The 12,861-nt window shown below is 43.4% G+C and overlaps 1 protein-coding gene across 1 annotated transcript in view; it reads left to right on the top strand.

The window, feature by feature from the left end:
* CKAP5 (cytoskeleton associated protein 5) overlaps window positions 1–12,861 on the top strand; it is a 4,315,141-nt gene that overhangs the window by 202,394 nt on the left and 4,099,886 nt on the right. The window lies entirely within an intron of this gene.

The raw sequence follows: 12,861 nt of genomic DNA, 5'->3' as shown, positions 1-12,861 counted from the left end.
TGCAGTCACACACACACACACACACACTTGCCCCCTTGCTTGCAGTCTCACACACACACACACACTTGCCCCCTTGCTTGCAGTCTCACACACACACACACACACACACACACACACACACACACACACACACACACACACACACACACACTTGCCCCTTGCTTGCAGTCTCACACACACACACACTTGCCCCTTGCTTGCAGTCTCACACACACACACACACACACACACACTTGCCCCTTGCTTGCAGTCACACACACACACACACACACACACACACACACACACACACACACACACACTTGCCCCTTGCAGTCTCACACACACACACACACTTGCCCCTTGCTTGCAGTCTCACACACACACACACACACACTTGCCCCTTGCTTGCAGTCTCACACACACACACACACACACACACACACACACACACACACACACACTTGCCCCCTTGCTTGCAGTCTCACACACACACACACACACTTGCCCCTTGCTTGCAGTCACACACACACACACACACACACACACACACACACACACACACACACACACACTTGCCCCTTGCTTGCAGTCTCACACACACACACACACACACACACACTTGCCCCTTGCTTGCAGTCACACACACACACACACACACACACACACACACACACACACACACACACACACTTGCCCCTTGCTTGCAGTCTCACACACACACACACACACACACACACACACACACACACACACACACACACACTTGCCCCTTGCTTGCAGTCTCACACACACACACACACACACACTTGCCCCTTGCTTGCAGTCTCACACACACACACACACACACACACTGCCCCTTGCTTGCAGTCTCACACACACACACACACACACACACACACACACACACACACACACACACACACTTGCCCCCTTGCTTGCAGTCCCACACACACTTGCCCCCTTGCTTGCGGTCACATGCACACACACTTGCTGCTTGCTTGCATTGACACACGCACACACACACACTTGCCCCTTGCTGTATCCTATGGACATTAGAAGGCCTCCAGCTGAAGGCACTACATATGTTACCTGTCTTTTTTAGCAAGTTCCTCCTCCTATTTTAATTCTTCTCACTCAGAGCCCCTACCATGATAGTGCTATCCCTGGCCACAAAAAAAAATGGTTGCAAGGCATGTACTTCACTACCAGAAAACTGAGATCAGAAAAGCTTACCAGCCTTAGAGATTTTATCAGACTTTGCTTCTCAGTGGCTTGTGTGCTATACTCACTCACAAAATGTTATATTAACAGGCAGAATATCACTTTGCAGACTAAAGAAATAGGATTTTGTCTACCAAACTTTATAACAAAGGCAAAAAAATATATGCCATGCTGATTCCATTATTTCAATAGGAATTGGCAGCAACTCTCACTCAAGGCATGCTGCTTAGCAGCTTTACATTGACTAAGCTGCTGTGCTTGTACAAGCAGCAAAATTCCTCATTTCCTTTCCCATCTATCTTCTTTTTCTCTCTTATTTCCTTTACGTTTTTCATTAATTTAAAAACAAAACAACACGCAGGCTCAAAGAATATGATAGCAACCGTGACATTAATCTTACAAGAACCTGCGCTCTATGTGTAACTGAGCATTGTGAAGTGTCTGAGGCTACTTCTAAACTATGGACACATACTGATGGACAAAATGTTGAACCTCTATATTGCCTACATCACTGTATATTTACCTGCTATAATAATCTTACATGGGAACCCAGAAATGCACTTAGCTTAGTTGCATGAAACAAGTATAGCTGCAGAAACCACCCCCAGACTACTACCACTCTCTTGCTGACTATTCATAAGTATGTTTACAGGCTGCAGAATTACTCAATAAATAAGTTTTATGCCTAATGGCTCCAGCGTCCACATTAAAATAATTTCATTACCCAGCTAATGGGGAAAAAAAAAAAGGTATTCAGCTGTGGCAAAGTTTCAAGCAGGTAGCAGATTTGATGGCACACACACTAAAACGGAGCAAGCACAGTAGCATAACAAATAAAACGGAGCAAGCCCAGCAGCATAACCAATAAAACGGATTACTAATAAAAAAAAAATAAATAAAAAACATGACAAGACCGAAACGCGAAGTTCAACAACAGAAACAAACAGCTGAAAACATTACAAAACATCTGCAGCATGCAATCACGAAGTATGAGGCATCAACAAACTAAAGAAAACCAAATACAGCTACAAATACAGCAAGGTTTTTAAAAAAAACACACCAGCAACCACAATCGCGAAGCACAAGGCATCAACTAAAGAAGACCAAATACAGCTACAAATACAGCAAGGTTTTTAAACACCAGCAAGCAACTAAAAACACTGGACAGTAATACAATTACTACAAGCAGCAATACACTTACTTCAGAAGGAAACCCAAAGGCGGCAAGCACAGAAACACAGGCAGACTCAAGAATACAAAAGACGCCAGCATTAAACATAACCAGGGAAATATAAACCCTGGATCAAAACGAAAATAAGTAGGCTAAGCTAAAAATGCAGCTGCGAAAGGGAAGCACGTGGCACCCTTACAAACAGAAAAAGATGAACTCCACTAATGTGCAATTAAAAACTTGGGAGGGACACAATATAAGGGCTAGGGAGGCATAGAAACAGGGACAGATTACATTTTAGGATACACTATTAATAAGTAATAAGACTTACTTTACTTATGAAGTAGCAAAACACTGGTGAAGAAGTGCTTCACATGAATAGAGTCGACCAGATTTGCTAACACAGAAAAGGAGTTCCACACAGCACCTAGTCCATTTATTAGGTTAACAGTGTGCTGGGAAAGGCGGTGTTGACATCACAATGTGGGAGGATCACAGGGATTCTGTACAGCATGCAAATAAGGCAGTGTTTACGTCACTTTGGGGGAGGAAACCTCCCAGGATCTTCAGCAAGAGCTCTGGCAGATGTGACATCATTATTTAAGAGACGACTAGACAGTTTTCATCTCGGTTTTAAAACTGAAAGTCAAACAGTACGGAAAAGTATGAAGCCTAAGCAGTAAAAGAGAATAGTGGATTTTTTTTTTAAAGCTGCGGTTATGTTTTTTTGAGGCTGTATCACATAACAGGATTTTAGAGAGACATCAGGTAGAGATATTTGATTTGATATCCCATTGTTTTCCTTTAACTGCTCTCGTCCCTGCCATTTTGGAGTTTTTGGTAGATTTAATCATGTTGCTAGTTTTTCTACAGTAAAGGTGCAGTTGGCAGCAGTATCTAATTTTCACATGGGAGAGAATTTGGCCTCTTCCAAACTTTGTAAAGCCTTTTTGAAAAGCACCTTTTTACTTTTGCCTGCAGTCCAAGGACCCAACGCTCCCTTGGGATTTTACTTTAGTTCTACAAGCTTTGGTTCCTCCCCTTTTGAACTTGTAGCTACAGTTGACTTTTACAGTTCCTGTCTTGGAAGACTGTTTTAATGGTTCCATTACCTCTGCCAAGAGTGTTTTGTCGATTTTCAGGCCTTCTGTCAAACCCCCTTACAAGGTTTTTCATAAAGATAGGGTTTCTGTAAAGACTAATCCCTCATTCCTTCCAAAAGCAGCATCAGAATCTAACATTAATCAGGTCATCAATCTTCATGTCTTTTTTCCACAATTTCCAGAGTAATTGAGAGTATAAATTGCACTTGATGTTCAGATAACTACATTCTTCCTGTCTTTTTTCCACAATTTCCAGAGTAATTGAGAGTACAAATTGCACTTGATGTTCAGATAACTACATTTCTGTTTGCATAGAACAAAATTCTTTCGCAAGTCTGATCAGCTTTATCTTTTTCTAAGCCTTTCTTAGGCAATCCAGTATCAAAGGTAACAATTGCTCGTTGGATCTCTGAGTGCATTACGTTGGCCTATTGAATCAAATGTTTAGCTCCACCTAGACATGTAAAGGCGCATTCTACCAGGGCTGTAGCTACTTTTACAGCTTTTTTGGTCTAAGGTTTTCCTATGTGACAATTGCTCAGCAGTTACTTGGGCATCATCACATACATTCATCTCTCATTACAAGTTGGATCTCCTTTCCAAGAGACAGGGCAGCCTTTGGCTCAGCCATGCTCTGGAACATCCTTCTTTGAGAATCTCCTAGAGTTGCTTGGTAGCTTGGGGACTCTATCCCACTGGTTGAAGACCAAATGAAATCAACTTCAGACAAGTCTTATGTGCTCACCATAACGCTTCATCCAAGTTGATGCTTTTCATTTGTCTTTAACTGTCCCTCCCTCCTTCCCCCCTGTCTTATGTGGTTTGTGTAGTGGACTGGATGGAAGAGGCATAGCCCCCTGTTCTGGCAACCCTTTAATTAGTTGGCTAATGAGTGATTATATAAGGGGTTTAGGTGTATGGTTAAGCTGAGGTACTACAGTCTGTTGCAAACTCTACCTGAGTGGAGGAGGGACAGTGGCATTATGGGTAGGGGAGGAGCTTGGAGGTTGGATTCAGTGCTGGAAAAGCTGGCCGAGACTGATCTGTACCACGTTTGTATTCCCCCAGGTTAAGGACCAATGAAAAGCAACAACTCTGATGGAACATTGTGTTGAGTACATAACTTTTGATGTTCTGTAGTCCTATCTCACCTTCATTCTTGCATATGGGATCGGAGCCGATCCTCTACTCTGACTCTGCTTATTTACAAGATGGAAGTCTAGTTGGCTCGTGGCTAGATAGGTATCCCATGGTGCACCAATACAATCCCCAGATCTCATTTTCTGTGTCGACGAGTTCGATTATGCATCTCTTTGGCTCTGGCTAAGTTTTTTGAATTTATTCAAAAATGTTTGTATTTCTAGTCTAACCTGTTGTATCATAGTAGTTTAGCATAGTTCGCGTATTTAACAGTTAAGCAAGATCTGGGGATTGTACTGGTGCATCATGGGATACCTACCCACGAGCCAACTAGAAGACTTCCAGCTTGTAAATAGGCCGAGTCAGAGTAGAGGATTGGCTTCGATGCCGTATGTAAGAATGAAGGGTGAGATGGACTACAAACATGGAAAGTTATGGTGAGTACATAACTTCTTTTGTTTTTGTTCATCTGAATAGCTATTTAAAGCCTCTTCCATTTTTCCAGCCTTTTGCTATACGAGTTGATATACTCCAATGTTTCATGTATTTTAATCGGCTCTGGGCACATTTGACTTTTTTTTTCTGTGAAAAACAACACAACAAACCTACCCAGAAGAGAGGAAACTCAGAACTAACTTAAAATAAAAAACGCCACTAAACCCATACAGGAATGGTACATAGTAGACCATCCTTTTTACACAAGGAAACCTGAGCGCTTTCACCCTGTAGCTCCCAGGGCTTCATCAGAGAACAGTTAAAATTCAAAAACAAACTTAGTTCTTTAGTGGATCACTTGACCCAGGGCTGCCACGGTGGTGCAGCAGTTGGCGTTATCGCCTCACAGCAAGAGGTTCTCCGGTTCGATCCTCTGCTGGGGTGTCTTCCGTGTGGAGTCTGCATGTCCTTCCAGTGGTCATGTGGGTTTTCTCCGGGTGCTCCTGTTTCCTCCCACATCCCAAAGACATGCTGTAGGTAGATTGGAGACGCTAAATAAATTGGCCCTAGGCGTGTGTGTGTGTGCCTTCTGTGGAAGGTTGGGCACTGGGCTGGCAACTCGACACCGTAAAACTCCACTGCCAATCATGAGCGGACAGGTGATCCACTGTGGAGACCCCTAACTGGGAAAAGCTGAAAGAAGTGGATCACTTGATCCAGTTCAGTAATTAAGCAGTTAATTACTTACTTTAAAAATACATTGCACCAGAAACAGCATAACAAATTGAAGTGTTAAGTAAAAATCGTATTAATTCACTGTTGTCAATTTGTTATAAAGTGTTAGTGCTAATAAATACAAACGTTTCATACATTAAAGTACTGAGTTAAAAATATGTAAAAATTGTATAAAAATTAAAACTAATATCAAAGCATACTACATAATGTAAATTATCTATGATGTTCTGTACATATTTTTGGGAACCAAGGAACATAAATTAATGCACTACGTTCAAATCTCCAGCGCCCTCAATTTTAAGACTGGAGCTAGAGAAATGCCATCATTAATACCAGGATAAACCATGGTGTTACTACTTAGTTGCTACTCCAGCTCGAATTTTTCAAGGTACAAATTCAAGTCTCCACCTCTACCATGGATGAACACTCTATATCAATAACAAAGAACAATTTTTTGAAATTATTACAATTTTTATAATGTGTATATAATGCATTCGCATGTTTCTTTTTTTTTAATGTCTCAATGTTCCAAAATCCTTTCCTTTAGTTTCCTAGTGACTTTTTTCCCCTCTAGATAACTGGAAGCTACGCCTTGCACCAGAGCTGGAGATTGAACTGCTTTTTACTGAACAGTTGCAGGATTCTTCCCAGTCATTGTTTTCTTCCCCTTTTTCTAGCTGATTCTTTCAGTCTCTTTGCTAGCATCCAGGCAGTTTACTAAAATTTGCAGTGTTACTGCCCTTTTTTTTTTTTGAGATCTGAAATCTAGCGGCTCTTCAGTGTGCAGCCATCTTGGAAGTCCCAGGATGCTGTGGTACTTTCTCTCCAGGTGAGAGCTTTGGTGTTGGGGTGGATACAGAGTTGTACTACCAAAGTTAATTTGCATGTGATCATGGGTACTTGTAGGCTATTGATCTTTAGAAGCCTGGCTGTACATTCCCATGAAATTTGTAGCTGTTGCCTCTGGGTAATTCATAACTGTATTAAAACAAATTTTCTTGTGTATTGTATTCATGGGGCACAATGGTGGTAAACCAGAGGTGAATTTGCAGTTGCCCATCTGTCCAGATTAAATTTGAATAGTGTAGGGGGGGGTACATTTATGTGAAGAAAGATTCCAAAGAAGTGGTCTTTAGCGTAGCTGGCTGCTCAACATTTTCTGTTTGTGCTGCAAAAGAGATTTAGATCAGAGGTGGGTGTTTTTTATAGCCTCCTTGGACTTCCCAATGTGCATTAGGTCTGATAGGATAGGGTCTGAGGCTCTGTAGGCAAGATTTCCTTCCCTGTCGTCTGTATGGCACTGAGAAGAGAAGACAAAGTTTTGAAATGGTCTGCGTATCTTTTGGTTTAGACTGGTGTTTAAAGTTGTGCCTGATAAGACAGTGGCACACTCGAGGGGTATTATACTTGGCCGCCTGATGAGAGCAGCATACAGTAGAATGAACCCATCCCTGGACCTGGATGCCATATCCTTGGTTAAAAGTTTTGCAATAAATAAGGACTTTCTCCACAATAACGGGTATGCGGTCTGTAGACAGTTCTCTACATAGCTTTACAGGTCTGTAACTACCGGATCAGTTTTCAGTCTGGTATGTCTGGTATGCCGCGAGATGCTTCTTCGACTGTGGACCCTGTGGATGTCTCTACCTTGGATGGATCCGGAGCCGCTGTGCAGGCACCGGCTTTTGAGGGTGTATTCAGGCCTGTTGATTTTCATATTAAACCGACAACTTCGTTTCAAGCTAAGAATGCCTAATTCCTCAGGCCTAAAGCTGTCGCTACACCTAGAAAACTGACCAAAGCGCATTCTCAGGCCCATATACCTCAAAAACAAATTATTAGAATGGCTGAAGACCTTATTACATTAATTAGGGGAAGCCAGCCTTCCCCCTCTGAGACCTAGAACTGACTTTGTCTGACTCTTCTGATCAGGAATCTGATATGTGTTCCTTCTGACTACCAAGATTTACCCGTATCTACTTAAGAAGATTCTGACTCTGAAGATTCCATTCCCTCTGCTTCCCCTACAGAAGATTTTTCTTTTGGTGAAACCTTGCATACCCTTGGGGAGCATTTCCGCTGGGAAAGCCAGGAATGTTCTCTGTCCAAAAAGAGACTTAAGGAATTTTTAAACCTGCCTCAACACAGGCCTCTAGTGATCTCTCCTGTTCTGGAGATTGTAGATTGTTTTCTTGGAATACAGCCTTACCCCAGTCACACTGCCTCCAGCTCCCAGGAACCCTGCCAAGGTACTACAGAGTACCTGACTCTCAAATTTCACTTCAAGAATCCTACTGCGGATCCAGAGACCATTTCCCAAGGACCAGAAGGCATTAAGGCTACTATTGCCAAAAATCCTACCCCTTCTGATAGGGACTCTAGAGCTTTAAACAGATGGGGTAAGAAGGTATAAACTTCAGATACTTCGGCCATTAGGGCTTTAAATTGCCAGTTTCATATGTTAAAGTATTCGCAGCATATTATGGGACTACTTAAACAGAAAATTATGATGATGCCTGACTATGCTGAACACAAAGATTTACAAGAGGTTAATGCATTCTGCTGACCAAGTTGGTAAACATACTTTGCATCGTGGTTTTGATGCTGTAGAAGCATCTTGCCGGGCTGCTGTCACTAGGTTTGTACTTGGGGCATGCTTGGCTTAAGGAACAAAACCTGCCAGATCATGTTAAAGCTAAGTTACTGGATGCACCCTTAAACCAAGAGCGCCTTTTTGGCAACAAAGCAGAAGTCTTCAAAAGGATGGAGGAAAAAGCTTAAATCTATGCCAACTGTTGAAAATTTCTTAAGTACAGCCACCTAGATTCAGTAGGCATTGGCCTTCAAAGAACTGGTCCTTTCCTGTCCCTTCCAGGCCTTCTCAGCCCACATCCAGGAGTAGCAGACCACCAAGACTTCAGTCTTAGGCTATGCACAGATCTAAGCTGTGGGGGGCTCCCACTTCCAAAGCAGGGAGTAGTAAACCACCCCCTATGGAAAAATGGCACAATAACTTGTCCTTAACTCTTCCAAGCCTTGCTCAGCTACTTGCTCCCTTAGGAGGAAAGCTCGCCCTGTATGCAAAAAGCTGGAAACTCATTACCCAAGACAAATGGGTTTTAAACAGTTTCCGTAGGATACAGATTTCACTTCCATTCCCTCCTAGCCTTAAGTGGATGTCCAGCACCCCCCCCCCCAAATCAGTGGACAGATGCCCAAAAACAAGTGCTCTTTCCTCAGTATCAGGGCTATTCAACCTGTCCCAACAGAAGAAAGGGGACAAGGTTTTTATTCAAGACTGTTCCTGGTTCCCAGAAAAGAAAACTCCTGGCATCCTATCCTGGACCTGTCTATTCTCAACACCTTTCTGGTGGTTCCAAAATTCAAAATGCTAACTCTTCAATAATTTCTTCCTATGCTAGCCAAGGATGCCTGGCTGGCCACCCTAGACTTTAAAAGAAGCTTACCTGCACATCTCAGTAAGGGAATCCTGCAGAAAATACCTACGTTTCCAGGGCAGGCTCCATGCACTAATCAGATGTTCTTCATCTCACATTGCTGCAGTCCTTACTTATGGGTAGTCCACTGTCCTCGGTCGGCCCGAATACCAAAGTATTAGGCTGACGTCGGTCATGGGCGCTCAGATCTGACATCAGAGCGTCAGGGTATAAAAGCGCATGACCGACGTCATATCCGCAGTCTTTTTTTGCCGCATGGTCCGATGCAGAAGCAGCGTTGCAAGTGCCGTTCGGCGTTCTGAAATTTTCGAATTCTGAGTTTCAGACCGAAACCAAGTTTGGCTAAGTACCCGCTAGAATATTTTTGTTTTTCTTGCCTCAGTTAATTCCGGATGTCAGAAAAAGTGAATAATTGTATTTCTTGTGGGAAACAGATACCGCATAGGGATTATCACTCTCTTTGCATTCCTTGTTTGGGACCGGACCACGACCTAGTCGGGTGTCGGTTTTGTGCTAGGTTTAATAAGCGCACTATAAAAAGAAGGTTAGATTGTGCTAGGTTAGTCTTTGGTAAACGGTGTAATTATACTATGCCGTCGGATCCTCCGACGCCCGCTTCCACGAAGAAGCGCAAAGACAAATCCTTGAAACCTAGACAGGTTGATTTGTCCGTTTCGGACTCCGGTCCTGCAGACGCTACAGTAGAGCAGGTGGATCCGGCTGAAGTTTCTGTTGAGTCTCAGGGGGAAACTTTGATTTTGCAGGATGTGGCCTCCCAGGAGTCAGGTCAGGCTGAAGGGGCCTCTCAAGTTACTGTTCTCCCTTCTATGCCTAAGGTGGTTAGGCCTTCTGCTTCTATTTCTAAGGCTTCTTCTAAGGGCAGGTCTGTTTTGCCTTCCTCTGGTGTCCCTCCAGGTACTTCAGGGTCTGTGCCTAAAAAGCACATGCTTAAAATGGCAGAAGATTTGATTACTTTAATTAGAGGTTCTATGCCCCCTCCTGATAAGAGGCCCAGGGTGGAGCCAGAGTTGGAAAGTTTGGATCAGGCCTCAGATGACTCAGAGTCTTCTGCTGAAGATATTCTAGATTTTCCTCCTTATTCGGATTCTGATGCAGAGGATTCCACTCCTTCTGCTTCTCCTCCAGAGGATTTTTCATTTTCAGAAACTCTGCATTCCATGAGGGAGCATTTTAAGTGGGAAGGACAGGATTTCTCTGATTCACAGAAGAGGCTTAGGGAATTCTTGTTTTTACCACAGCATAGACCCTTGGCTATACCTCCTGTTTTGGATGTTGTTCAAGATGTTTTCTCGGAGGCTTCCCTTAATCCAGATTCTTTGCCTCCTGCGCCAGTTAAACCGGACAGATATTACAGGGTGCCTGAGGCTCATAAATATCTGTATGAGTCCTAGGGCGGACCCAGAAACTATTAGTCAGGGGCCTAAGGGTGTTAGAGCCTCTGTTGTAAAGAATCCGGTTCCTCTAGATAAGGAAGCTAGAGCTTTGGATAGATGGGGTAAGAAGGTGTATACCTCTTCTACTTTAGCAATGAGGGCTTTAAATTGCCAGTTTCATATGTTGAAGTATCAGAATTTCCTCCTTTCTCAGCTAAAATCTAAAGTGGATGCTTTGGCAGAGGGCATAGAGTGTAAAGAATTGCAGGATTTAGTACATGTTTCTGAACAGGTGGGTAAGCATTCTTTGCAATGTGGTTTTGATGCTGTACAGGCCTCTTCTAGGGTGGCTGCCACTGGTTCAGTTCTTCGTAGGCACGCCTGGTTTAAGGATCAGAATTTGTCCGAGCATGTTAAAACTAGAATTCTGGATGCCCCTTTACAGTCTGAAGTTTTGTTTGGTCCCCCTGTGGAGTCGGTTTTGAAGAAAATGGAAGACAAGGCTAAGTCTATGCAGACTGTTAAAGATTTTTTGCAGGTGCAACCTCCAAAGTTTAGTAGAAATTGGCCTACTAAGGGGTGGACCTACCCTTCTTCTGATTCTCAATCTAGGGGTAGATCTAGGCGTGGCAGGGGGCAGAGCTCACAGTACATTCAGGCCTAGAACTTGGAGTTCGCCTGCACAATCTGCAGGTGAGGGCAGGGGCCAGTCCTTTCGTAAACAGGCCCAATGACCTGCATTTTCAGCTGCCAGATTCTTCTTGCCTGGCAGCTCCTTTGGGAGGAAAGTTAGCACTCTTCAAGCAAAACTGGCTTTGTCACCCAGGACAAATGGGTATTGGACATTATAAACCGAGGCTACAAGTTTTATTTCCATACATTGCCTCCTTTCAAAGGCATGCCAGACATTCCTCCTCGGCAAAGGATAGAGGCTCACAAGCAGATTTCTTTGCTTCTTCAAATAGGAGCTATACAGCCAGTTCCTCTGTCAGAAGTGGGACTAGGATTTTATTCTCGCCTGTTTCTAGTACCAAAGAAAGGGAACACGTGGAGACCAATTTTGGATTTATCTATCCTCAACACTTATCTGGACATTCCAAAGTTCAAAATGCTGACGTTACAACAGCTTTTACCTCTGTTGGGAAAAGATCACTGGATGGTAACTCTGGATCTCAGAGGCTTATCTTCATGTTCCTATCAGGCCCAGTTGCAGGAGGTACCTGCGTTTTCAGGCTGGAAATTTACATTATCAGTTCTCTGCATTGCCCTTTGGCTTATCTACTGCGCCCAGAGTGTTCACAAAGGTTCTGGCTCCAGTGATTGCCTTTTTCAGGTTAAGAGGAATACAGATTTATCCTTATTTGGACGATTGCCTGATTATTGCACAACACAAAGACGAACTTCATCATCATCTACAGTATGTGATGGTAGTGTTAAGATGCCTAGGGTATTCTGTGAACGAAACAAAGTCCAGTCTAGTACCCTCTCAGGACATGTGCTTTCTGGGTGTGAGACTGAATACAGCTTCCCAGATGGCCTTTTTGACCCCGGACAAACAAAGAAGCCTTTCTCTTTATTTCCATCAAATATCTCTACAGTCCAGGCTGACTGCAAGGACAGTCCTTCAAGCCTTGGGGTTCATGGCATCTTGTATTCTGGTGCTTCCCAATGCCAAACTGCTTATGAGGAAGCTTCAATGGTATCTCAAAAATGTATGGACACAACACTGCCAAGATCTAGACACTGTCATTCCGATAATACCTTGCATTCAGAAAGAATTTTTGTGGTGGGCTCAGGAATGTCACCTAAACAAGGGACTCTCTGTGACCCGACCAGAGACGAGTCAGATTTTAACGACAGATGCCTCGGACAAGGCTTGGGAAGCACACCTCAGTGGAAAATGGGTGCAAGACACGTGGCCTGTCAGACTTCAACATTTGCATATCAACTTGAAGGAGATGTTAGCAGTTCAATTTGCATTGATGGCTTTCAGGGATTTACTTCACCCAGGACAGGTGTTGATTCAAACAGACAACACTACTGTCATGTGGTACATCAGCAAGCAAGGGGGAACCCATTCGTACCCTCTTTGCAGGCAAGCGATGATTTTGTGGGAGACTGCTCTCAGTTTACACCTCAATCTTCAGGCAAGGTTTCTACCAGGAGCACAGAACTCCTTAGCAGATGTGTTGAGCAGACAAATTGTGGATCCTCACGAGTGG

This window comes from Protopterus annectens, chromosome 9.part0 (genome assembly GCF_019279795.1).
Source record: "Protopterus annectens isolate FY-2018-M chromosome 9.part0, PAN1.0, whole genome shotgun sequence".
Lineage (NCBI taxonomy): Eukaryota > Metazoa > Chordata > Ceratodontiformes > Protopteridae > Protopterus > Protopterus annectens.
The sequence above is the reverse complement of the archived record's forward strand: the minus strand, read 5'-3'. Positions and strand labels throughout refer to the sequence as shown.